The sequence below is a fragment of the Tachypleus tridentatus genome, chromosome 13, assembly GCF_004210375.1.
Source record: "Tachypleus tridentatus isolate NWPU-2018 chromosome 13, ASM421037v1, whole genome shotgun sequence".
NCBI classification, from domain to species: Eukaryota; Metazoa; Arthropoda; class Merostomata; order Xiphosura; family Limulidae; genus Tachypleus; species Tachypleus tridentatus.
Genome location: NC_134837.1, coordinates 211,323,078 through 211,335,417, shown reverse-complemented (window position 1 = coordinate 211,335,417; position 12,340 = coordinate 211,323,078). Strand labels below are relative to the sequence as shown.

The following is a 12,340-nucleotide window of genomic DNA, read 5'->3' as shown; positions in this document are numbered from 1 at the left end:
TAAAGAGCCATGACAGGAGAATTAATTCTTGATGGATTATGAGAAAGAGGGAGGGAAGAATCCTTTCCATCTTTCTGATATGATATGTACAGTATTTTCTATTTATATAAATACAAGATTTGTGTGGGTGTCGATTTGTCAGACGTTTCGCAGTTCATTTTCCAAATTTGATTGACTCACGTGGATAAAACTGATTTAGTTTTGTCTTGAAAAAAAAACTGAACACTTTCATTCACTTAACAATTTCATTGCTCAGAGAGTTTGTACCTTACGTTCACTACAAAATTATTATGTTCAAGAGTTGTCTAGTAGTAGATAACTAAGACAATAGATGGCAGCAGCAAACAATTTATTTTATTTTTTATATTTGATGGTGGATCAGAGAAGTTTCGACCTATAGTATGAAAAACCAACATATTACATGAATAATAAAAACAAAACGTACTATATTAAGAAAAAGACATTCTGCAACTTATGTTATGAATTATAAAACTATTATTGTTTAGGGCTTAACTATTTTGTAGAGACCAACGTCAGGACACTTCACAAAACACGTTAAGATATATCTGAGATTAAGTAGTCTTTAACAGAAGTTAATAAATGAGGCCACTAGGAGAAATATAATGAAGGATAACATTTCAATAATAAAAAGTTATAAACCGTTATTCTGGTCGTCACAGCTGAAGAGGCAGTTTCCGGTTGTCCGTCGGAACCATTTATTTCATTAACAAGTACCAGCTTCCTTATTTACATCTGATAAGCTCGGACTAAAAGATAAACAGAATAAACATTTTTACCATGGACTAAAGATAAACAGAATAAACATTTTTACCATCAAACTGAGATAGAAAAAAATTAGTTGGAATTGCACATGACATGTTTGTTTTCAAGCACTCATTTTAGGTGAGAAAGTAAATGTACTCATTCATTATGATATAACAATAACTATCCTCTGTTGGGTAATAACAATAGGTCATGTCAACCTCACTGTGATGCCAACGATAACTATCCTCTGTTAGGTAATAACAATAGGTCATTTCAACCTCACTGTGATATAACAGTAATAACTATCCTCTGTTGGTAATAACAATAGGTCATGTCCAGCCTCACTGTGGTATAACAATGATAACTATCCTCTGTTAGGTAATAACAATAGATCATGTCAACCTCATTGTGGTATAACAATGATAACTATCCTCTGTTGAGTAATAACAATAGGTCATGTCAGCCTCACTGTGATATAACAATGATAACTATCCTCTGTTAGGTAACAACAAAAGGTTGAGTTACGATAGACGTAAAACAGGTGTTTGTATTTTCATTTGTTTGTTGTTCTTTTGGTTAAATGTAACTTGTTTTACAGGATGGATAAAGTGAAGATAAAGGTTAATTCTCTACTGTTACCTTTGTCTCACTATGAGTAGAGGGACTTTACTCACGTCGTAACAGCGGCGTCATCTAGTAGATATCCCTCCATGCTGGGTACAACGGTATGGCTGTAGACTTCCATCAATGAAACCGAGTTTCGATACCAGTGGTGGGCACAGCGCAGATATCCCATTGTGCAGCTTTGTGCTTAATTTCAGTCAATCAACCTAATTAGATAGAATGTGTATTTATTTTAGTTTTACCAATAACTAACGAGATTTAAAAGCAAATTCAGATACTTGAACTAAATTTGAGATGTGGAAAATGGGATCGTTAAGCCTTTTATGGTTGAGTTTTAAGTCAAACGAGCAGTATTTACAATATAGTCTAAGACACTTAAAACCAAGTTTGGATTTTTTTTGGTTTGGTCTGTTTTGAATTTAAAAAAAGAAGTCTTTGGCTATCTGCGTTAGCCGTCCCAATTTAGCAGTGTAAGACTGGGAAGGCAGCTAGTCACCTTACCGCCAACACGAGCTACTACTCTTTTACGACAAATAGTGGGATTTACTTTTCACATTATAGCTCCCTCACGGCTGAGGGCAGTATGTTTGATGTGGTGGAGATTCAGACCGCGACGCTCGGATTACGAGTCGAGTGCGCAACCACCTGGTTATGCCAGGTAAAGAAAGTAAAATCGGTACTGATTAACCTTAAAAGCAACGTTCGAATTTCCCTTACTAGGGTTTCAACAAAAGATTTTACTTCGTTTGCAAGCAGAGGAGGTAGAAATGAATGAATATATGTTTCAAACACCAGTAGAGGTCGCTTACATGTGCATGGCTATGCAAATATACATATATAGTGCCTGTAAGCAAGATATTACATACAAACGTTTACGTCACCGTTCATGAATCTTGTTTCTTATCCAAGGAATCAAGGAGTGAAAGCTGTCGCCATCTTAAGACCATATATGTTATTAGATTACTTACCGATGTGTTTCATTGAAAATCGTTCAGTTATTGTGACTTTATTACTTGTATATTACTGCAAGTTCTTTCTAAAGGATAATGGGCGACTTACAAGGGATTAAACTTAGATGATCACATTTAATAGTTGCTTTCAGTTCTCGTTGTACTTTGACTCTGCATGACTCAGGTGGTTTAAGGTGCCCAACTCTTAATCTAAGGGTCCGGATTCGAATCCTTAGTTACACGCAAACATGCTCGTCTTTTCAACCGTGGGGCATTATAATGCAACAGTCAATCCTACTATTAGTTAGTAAAAAGTAGGTATACCAAGAGTTGGCGGTGGGTGGTGATGATTAGCTGCCTTCTCTCTAGTCTTACACTACTAAATTAGGGTTGGCTAGCGCAGATAACCCTCATGTAGCTTTGCTCGAAACTCAAAACAAACAATGACCGTATGGCCAGGTGGTTAAGGCACTCGACTCGTAATCTGAGTGTCGCGGGTTCGATTCCCCGTCACACCATACACGTTCGCCCTTTCAGCTGTGGGGGCGTTATAATGTGACGATCAATCTCACTATTCGTTGGTAAAAGAGTAGCCCAAGAATTGGCAGTGGGTGGTGATGACTAGCTGACTTCCCTCTGGTCTTACACTACTAAATTAGGGACGGCTAGCGCAGATAGCCCTCATGTAGCTTTGCTCTAAACTCAAAAAATAAAACAAAAATCTGTTTTAATGTTGTTTGGGTATATGATGACATGAGGTGATTCTTGGCTAACTCCCTAAAACAGATGAAGAAACCTTCGCTCCTGGTGTTCGAGATACGAGCTGTGCTCGTGCGTCGTAAGGGATAGAATGGTCGTGAGAACAACTTGAGAGAAAGTGCAGATGCGCTACTGCAAGTGTGACATCTGAGAAATTAGCTGTGATGTCGTATAACTGTGTTGGCAGCTTAAATTTCCGAGGAGTTAAAGAAGCGCTGTTAGTGGCACAGCTGATTCGCAGAAGAATTTTATTCTGTTGTCTCAAGAACGGGTAGGAAACGGTGCCCGTTCTGTGCCCGTCCGTCGGAAAATTGTCAGAGTTCCCTCTGCCTGCGCGAGGCCACGAGAAAGATAACACTGCCAGCATGAAACAAAAATAGAAGAGTTGAGGGCCAGACAGTTGTATTAGGTAAAACCAAGTCTGAGGAAGAAACCGTTTGGAACCAGGGAAGTTAAAACAGGAAAGGATTGAAATAAAAAGAAAGAAAACACAGAACTGAAAAACTCATCTATTGAGTTACAAACGAACGTGTAAAAGAATAAATTCATTTTCTTACAGTTTGTTCTTGATAACAAAAAGGTCCAACTTACGAAATCACTTGGATTATAGGGATTTGTATCGTATAATAGTTACTGTAATTACTGACACTTTTCTATGAAGAATTATTAAGTTTTATACCTATTGTACCCTCTGTCCTTTTTGTACTTATCTTAACACAATTGTGTCTCGACAAATATACTCATTGGCCAGGAAAACAGTACATTTTAACCTATTTTTGATCAGCGTGACGATATAATTTAAACTTTCTGATTAGCGCGACGACATATTTTAAACTTTTGATCAGCACGACCAAAATATTTTAATTTTTCATCAGCATGACGACATATTTTAAACTTTTTTTGATGAGCATGAATACATATTTTAAACTTTTGATCAGCACGACCAAAATATTTTAATTTTTCATCAACATGACGACATATTTTAAACTTTTTGACGAGCATGAAGAAATATTTTAAACTTTTGATCAGCTGACGAAAATATTTTAATTTTTTTCATCAACATGACGACATATTTTAAACTTTTTTGACGAGCATGAAGAAATATTTTAAACTTTTGATCAGCAACGACCAAAATATTTTAAATTTTTACCAGTATAACAACATATTTTAACCTTTTTTTACCAGCATAACAACATATTTTAACCTTTTTTTAAAGTAACATGATGAAATATCTTAACCTGTTTTTTATACATAAACAACATAATTTTTAATGACTTTTTTACTAATATGATGGAATATCTTAACCTTTTTTTTGACCAGTATAACAACATATTTTAACCTTTTTTAACTAACATGATGAAATATCTTAACCTATTTTTGACCAGTATAACAACATATTTTAACCTTTTTTTACCAGCATAACAACACATTTTAAACTTTTTTAACTAACATGATGAAATATCTTAACCTATTTTTGGTCGATATAACAGGCGTATTTTGTGCCTTTGCCAGTTGTAAGTATATATTTTAACCTTTTTTTTTACCAGTTATGTGTATATTTTTAACCTTTTTTGGCTAACATGATCAGGAATATCTTAACCCTGTTGCGACCAGTATAACAACATATTTTAAACTTTTTAACTAACATGATCGAGATATCTTAACCTTTTTTGAGTATAACAACATATTTTAACCTTTTTTTACCAATTAACAATATATTTTAACCTATTTTTTTACCAGTTATAAAAACTTATATTTTAACCTTTTTTAACTAACATGATGGAAATATCTTAACCTATTTTTTGATGTTATAACAACATATTTTAACCTTTTTTTTAGCATAACAACACATTTTAAACTTTTTTAACTAACATGATGAAATATCTTAACCTATTTTTGACCAGTATAACAACATATTTTAACCTTTTTTTTACCAGTATAACAACATATTTTAACCTTTTTTTTACCAGTTATAACAACATATTTTAACCTTTTAACTAACATGATGAAATATCTTAACCTATTTTTGACCAGTATAACAATATATTTTAACCTTTTTTTTACCAGCATAACAACACATTTTAAACTTTTTGAAAACTAACATGATGAAATATCTATTTTTGACCAGTATAACAACATATTTTGAAACCGCCAGTTTTTAACAAATAGTATATTTTAATTTTTTTTTTTAATAACCCAATATTTTATTATTTTTAATTAACATGTATCTTAACAACCCGATGATATAACAATATATAACCTTTTAACCATAACAATTACAGAGTTTTTTTTAACTACCATGATAAGGAATCTTAACCTATTGCACTTGAATGGTATATAACATATTTTAACCTTTTTTTACCAGTATAACAAAATATTTTAACCTTTTTTTTACCAGTATAACAAACATATTTTATACCTTTTTTTACCAGTTATAACAAACATATTTTAACCTTTTTTTTTACCATATAACAAATATATTTTAACCTTTTTTTAAGTATAACAACATATTTTAACCTTTTTTTTTACCAGTTATAACAACATATTTTAACCTTTTTTTTTACCAGTTATAACAACATATTTTAACCTTTTTTTTTACCAGTATAACAACATATTTTAACCTTTTTTTACCAGTATAACAACATATTTTAACCTTTTTTTACCAGTATAACAAAAATATATTTTAACCTTTTTTTTTTTTACCAGTTATAACAACATATTTTAACCTTTTTTTTTACCAGTATAACAACATATTTTAACCTTTTTTTTTTACCAGTATAACAACATATTTTTAACCTTTTTTTTTACCAGTTAATAAACAATATTTTTTAACCTTTTAACTAACATGATGAAATATCTTAACCTTTTTTTGACCAGTATAACAACATATTTTAACCTTTTTTAAACTAACATGATGAAATATCTTAACCTATTTTTGACCAGTATAACAACATATTTTAACCTTTTTTTACCAGCATAACAACACATTTTAAACTTTTTTAACTAACATGATGAAATATCTTAACCTATTTTTGACCAGTATAACAACATATTTTAACCTTTTTTTTTACCAGTATAACAACATATTTTAACCTTTTTTTTACCAGTATAACAACATATTTTAACCTTTTTTAACTAACATGATGAAATATCTTAACCTATTTTTGACCAGTATAACAACATATTTTAACCTTTTTTTACCAGCATAACAACACATTTTAAACTTTTTTAACTAACATGATGAAATATCTTAACCTATTTTTGACCAGTATAACAACATATTTTAACCTTTTTTTTTTACCAGTTATAACAAACATATTTTAACCTTTTTTTTACCAGTTATAACAACATATTTTAACCTTTTTTTTTTTACCAGTATAACAACATATTTTAACCTTTTTTTTTATACCAGTATAACAACATATATTTAACCTTTTTTTTTACCAGTATAACAACATATTTTAAACTTTTTTTACAGTTATAACAACAAGGATATTTTAACCTTTTTTTTACCAGTTATAACAACATATTTTAACCTATTTTTTTATGATTATAACAACATATTTTAACCTTTTTTTTTACCAGTATAACAACATATTTTAACCTTTTTTTTTTACCAGTTATAACATATATTTTAACCTTTTTTTTTACCAGTATAACAACATATTTTAACCTTTTTTTTACCAGTATAACAACATATTTTAACCTTTTTTTACCAGTATAACAACATATTTTAACCTTTTTTTTACCAGTATAACAACATATTTTAACCTTTTTTTTACCAGTATAACAACATATTTTAACCTTTTTTTTACCAGTATAACAACATATTTTAACCTTTTTTTTTACCAGTATAACAACATATTTTAACCTTTTTTTTTACCAGTATAACAACATATTTTAACCTTTTTTTTACCAGTATAACAACATATTTTAAACTTTTTTAACTAGTATGTAATTAGCCCAAAGATCCAAAAACTGTGATATAAACATACTTGTGGATGAATGAAAGTATATATATACAAAAGAATATTCTTAAAAACGTATACTTCTATTTATATGTTTAAGTAGTGCTAAATCTCATCTATTCATCCATTTATTTATCTGTTTTTCTAGTTGTGTGACTTTTACGTAATTATAAATAAAGTTATTGTATTTTCGAATGATTATATTCAGTCTTTGCTGCAATAAAACGTCTGTACTAGTTATCAAGTGCTTCTTGTCACGTAATTAGAGGCACACAGAACTATGCTGTGGATACAGTTTTTACTAAAGGTCCCAGCTTCTCTCTTTAAAAAAAAAATAAAACAGTGACTCCAATGCGTCAGTAGGCGTTGTCATTTATCTTACACGTCTTCTCGTTCGCAGTATGATCGATTAAAAGAATCTCGTTCCCAGGCCACAACTGTTGGCACCAACATGCCCTCTGATAAAAAAAAAAAAAAAAAAAGACAGTTTTCTTCTCCGTCGCCTACATTCCAGTTAAAACCTACCTAATTTAGAGACACTTTTAAGACCATTCAAGGGCTTTAGGAAGTGATATTGATTTAACAAGATTGAGTTTTGATTGAGAACCGAACTTGATGAATCTACACTTTCGTCCTTGACTTAATATTAACAGTGGAATTCTCACATGCGATAAAGGTGTAGTAGCTATTTATATACACATATATATGTCCATTTTAAATTAAACCTGCTATTACCCCTTCAATAAGACAGATCTTTGCCGAGAGAGCTGTGTCGTGTTATCTTTGTAACGTATTTTATCTGTCTCTTTTTATCCCAAGTGTTTTTTTTTAATACTACAAAAACTGTTTTGAAGGTGTTTTGTTTGTTTGTTTTTCCTAATATCCCTCCTGGACAGCTTGTTTCTGCAGCTAACTTTGGACGAATCTTGGCGAAACTATTTTCACAAATACACTCGTCACTAGCTCCAACCCTGAATAACAAAATAAAACCTGAATATCGAAATGTTTTATTTACCTGGAAACGAAGTCGTTTATTTGTAAAATGTTGGGAAAGCTGGGCGTAACCCGCTAGAACAGCGGTGAGTCTATGGATTTACAACGGGTTTGATTCCCTTTGGTAGACTCAGTAGATAGTCTGATGTGGCTTTGGTATAAGAAAACCGCACAGTGAAAGCCGTGGTGGACAGCTAGTCGACGGGACACAAACACGCAAAATAATTGACGAATAGAAAAGTGAATATTTAAGGGAGCGTTTTGTCATTTCAGTTATAAATTTTATATCGATGAAAATTCCACGTTGGTATCTATAACTTACATATTGTTTAGTGTTAAATTAGCATCTTTACTGTAATGTATAGCTTAGTTTATTCTCTGTTATTATTGTACTGTATATATTGTTCGTTTCTGAAGTTACACTTTCATTGTTTTATGTATATATCAAAATACTCAATGTGATTGTTTACTTATATTTTACTTGTTCTTCAAGTAAAACTTTATAACTTATACTACACAATTTCTTTACCGCTACAGAGTTTTACATTTACCATTGTCAATGCATAACTTATTTTCACGTATAATAAAGATAAGAAAACGACAAAACAAAATCCCTGCACAACACGTCGTGTGTTATTAACAGGAGTAATAGTTTAATGATTTTCTGTAATCCAAACTGTAACATGTTCTTAGTGGATGTTTTCTCTTACTTCACAATCAAGTTTCAAGACAATCCGATAAGAAATACCTGAAATACCAGTTTCGTTAGAGTTTCTATATTTTAAACTCCACGCACCGACAGTACGGAAACTTTATTTGATAGAAAAACTTCCTTAACTTTAATGACTTTCTCCAGTATGATACAATACACTCATAGACCTTTACAACATACAATTAGGAATCTAATTTGGTGTGAATGTTAGTCACGTGTGCAAAGTTGTTCAACAAAACCAATCAAATTTAACGAAATTTGAGATATCGGTCCAACGTTTTACCACAGCTTCATTTAAGAGTAAAACTAAACCGTTTTTAATTTTATGTTTTGTTATTCAGATTAAAGACGGATGAATTACATCAGCAACACTATACGGTGAAAGGACACGCAGATACATAAGTATTGATTAGGCCAAGCAAACTAGATTATCAGTTTCTAACTCAAGTTTTCAAAATATTTATACACGTGAACGGTTATTATTGATTGCCAACTTTTCAGCACAGGTTTACTAAATTTTATGAAATTATACTAATTAAAGAGCATTTAGAGTCACGCGATATTAGTTTAAGCAACTAGCATAAATAATGATGCTTGAGATGGTTATACCGATTTGCATGCGGTGATGATAAGAAACGGTTAATTTAAATTCCATGGCGTTGCTATAAAGGAACTTATTAACACTATTTTAGAGAGTAAAAACTACCACCATATATCTTAAATAATCTAGTTGATCCTGTTAAAGTAAAGGTATGTTCAACAGAGATGCTAGAGCTAATGTTGGTTACTGTCGAGTCTCACTATCTTACTTACTATGATTTGTTTGTGAGTAGAGACAAAAGGTCATATCTGATCAAAAACACCATAGATGTGGAAACGGTACAACCAATTTTGATTTCATTCCTTTAATTCAGACCTGAATCCTTTTATTTGACACGCTTTTTTTGTCACACCTAAGTTGTTTTCGATTAAATTCTATATAATTTCTATCATTGTCGTACAACGTATATACAGCTTGTTTCTAAAATACAATGTATCATTGTTCTGCATAACTTCATATATTTTTCTCTCGGTGTTAAATAGTTTTGTTTTTTATTTAATTTTTCTTGAAGAAGTTAAGATTGATATTTGTGGGAACAATATCCTTACTCTACCCTAAACATTTATAATAATATCCTTACTCTACCCTAAACATTTATAACACTGTCATCGTTTATACAATTGTAACTGATGTAAAACTAATACTTATATACAGAGCTCTTTACGGACACTTCACCTGTCAAATGCAGGAGTCGACATCGGTAAGTAACTCAATGATATATATGGCTCTTGGAAGATGGCGACAGCTTTCACTTCCTTGATTACTTGGCAATGAAAGAGTGGGCATGAACGGTGACGTAAACGTTTGTATGTAATATCTTTGCTTACAGGCATAATTATATATGTATATTTGCATATAGCCATGCACATGTAAGCGACCTCTACTGGTAGTTTGAACATATATTCATTTACTTACCTCTCTGCTTGCAAACGAAGTAAAATCTTTTTGTTAACCCTAGTAAGGGAAATTTGAACGTTGCTTTTCTAAGGTTAATCAGTACCGATTTATTTTACTTTCTTTACCTGGCATAACCAGGTGGTTAAGGCACTCGACTCGTAATCCGAGCGTCGCGGGTTCGAATCTCCACCACATCAAACATACTCGCCCTTTCAGCCGTGAGGGAGCTATAATGTGAAAGTAAATCCCACTATTTGTTCGTAAAAGAGTAGTAGCTCAAAAGTTGGCGGTGGGCAGTGATGACTAGCTGCCTTCCCTCTAGTCTTACACTGCTAAATTGGGGACGGCTAACGCAGATAGCCCTCGTGTGACTTTGCGCGAAATTCAAAACAGACCAAACCAAAAAAATCCTATTTTAAGTGTCTTAGACTATATATTGTAAATACTGCTCGTTTAGGACTTAAAAACTCAACCATAAAAGGCTTAACGATCCCATTTTTCCACATCTCTCAAATTTAGGTTCAAGTATCTGAATTTGTTTTTAAATCTCGTTAGTTATTGGTAAAACTAAAATAAATACACATTCTATCTAATTAGGTTGATTGACTGAAATTAAGCACAAAGTTACACAATGGGATATCTGCGCTGTGCCCACCACTGGTATCGAAACTCGGTTTCTATTGATGGAAGTCTACAGCCATACCGTTGTACCAGCATGGAGGGATATCTAATTAGATACGACGCCGCTGTTACGACGTGAGTAAAGGTCATTCTACTCATAGTGAGTGACAAAGGTAACAGTAGAGAATTAACTTTTATCTTCACTTTATCCATCCTGTAAAAACAAGTTACATTTAACCAAAAAACAACAAACAAATGAAAATACAAACACCTGTTTTACGTCTATCGTAACTTAACCTTTTGTTGTTACCTAACAGAGGATAGTTATCATTGTTATATCACAGTGAGGCTGACATGACCTATTGTTATTACCTAACAGAGGATAGTTATCATTGTTATACCACAATGAGGTTGACATGATCTATTGTTATTACCTAACAGAGGATAGTTATCATTGTTATACCACAGTGAGGCTGACATGACCTATTGTTATTACCTAACAGAGGATAGTTATCATTGTTATATCACAGTGAGGTTGAAATGACCTATTGTTATTACCTAACAGAGGATAGTTATCATCGTTATATCACAGTGAGGTTGACATGACCTATTGTTATTACCTAACAGAGGATAGTTATCATTGTTATATCATAATGAATGAGTACAATTTACTTTCCCTCACCTAAAATGAGTGCTTGAAAACAAAGCTCATGTCATGTGCACCACCTAACTAATTTTTTCTCTATCTCAGTTTGATGGTAAAAATGTTTATTCTGTTTATCTTTAGTCCATGGTAAAAATGTTTATTCTGTTTATCTTTTAGTCCGAGCTTATCAGATGTAAATAAGGAAGCTGGTACTTGTTAATGAAATAAATGGTTCCGACGGACAACCGGAAACTGCCTCTTCAGCTGTGACGACCAGAATAACGGTTTATAACTTTTTTATTATTGAAATGTTATCCTTCATTATATTTCTCCTAGTGGCCTCATTTATTAACTTCAAGGTTAAAGACTACTTAATCTCAGATATATCTTAACGTGTTTTGTGAAGTGTCCTGACGTTGGTTCTACAAAATAGTTAAGCCCTAAACAATAATAGTTTTATAATTCATAACATAAGTTGCAGAATGTCTTTTTTCTTAATATAGTACGTTTTGTTTTTTTATTATTCATGTAATATGTTGGTTTTTCATACTATAGGTCGAAACTTCGATCCACCATCAAATATAAAAATAAAATAAATTGTTTGCTGCTGCCATCTATTGTCTTAGTTATCTACTACTAGACAACTCTTGAACATAATAATTTTGTAGTGAACGTAAGGTACAAACTCTCTCTGAGCAATGAAATTGTTAAGTGAATGAAAGTGTTCAGTTTTTTTTTTTCAAGACAAAACTAAATCAGTTTTATCCACGTGAGTCAATCAAATTTTGGAAAATGAACTGCGAA

General features: G+C 31.8%; 1 long non-coding RNA gene across 1 annotated transcript; it reads left to right on the top strand.

The window, feature by feature from the left end:
• Nucleotides 1-10,762: 10,762 nt before the first annotated feature.
• LOC143239428 (uncharacterized) lies at nucleotides 10,763-12,180 on the top strand. The gene is made up of 2 exons (XR_013021176.1): nucleotides 10,763-11,025; nucleotides 11,714-12,180. It is a non-coding gene; the product is annotated as an uncharacterized LOC143239428 (long non-coding RNA).
• The last annotated feature ends 160 nt before the right edge of the window (nucleotides 12,181-12,340 follow it).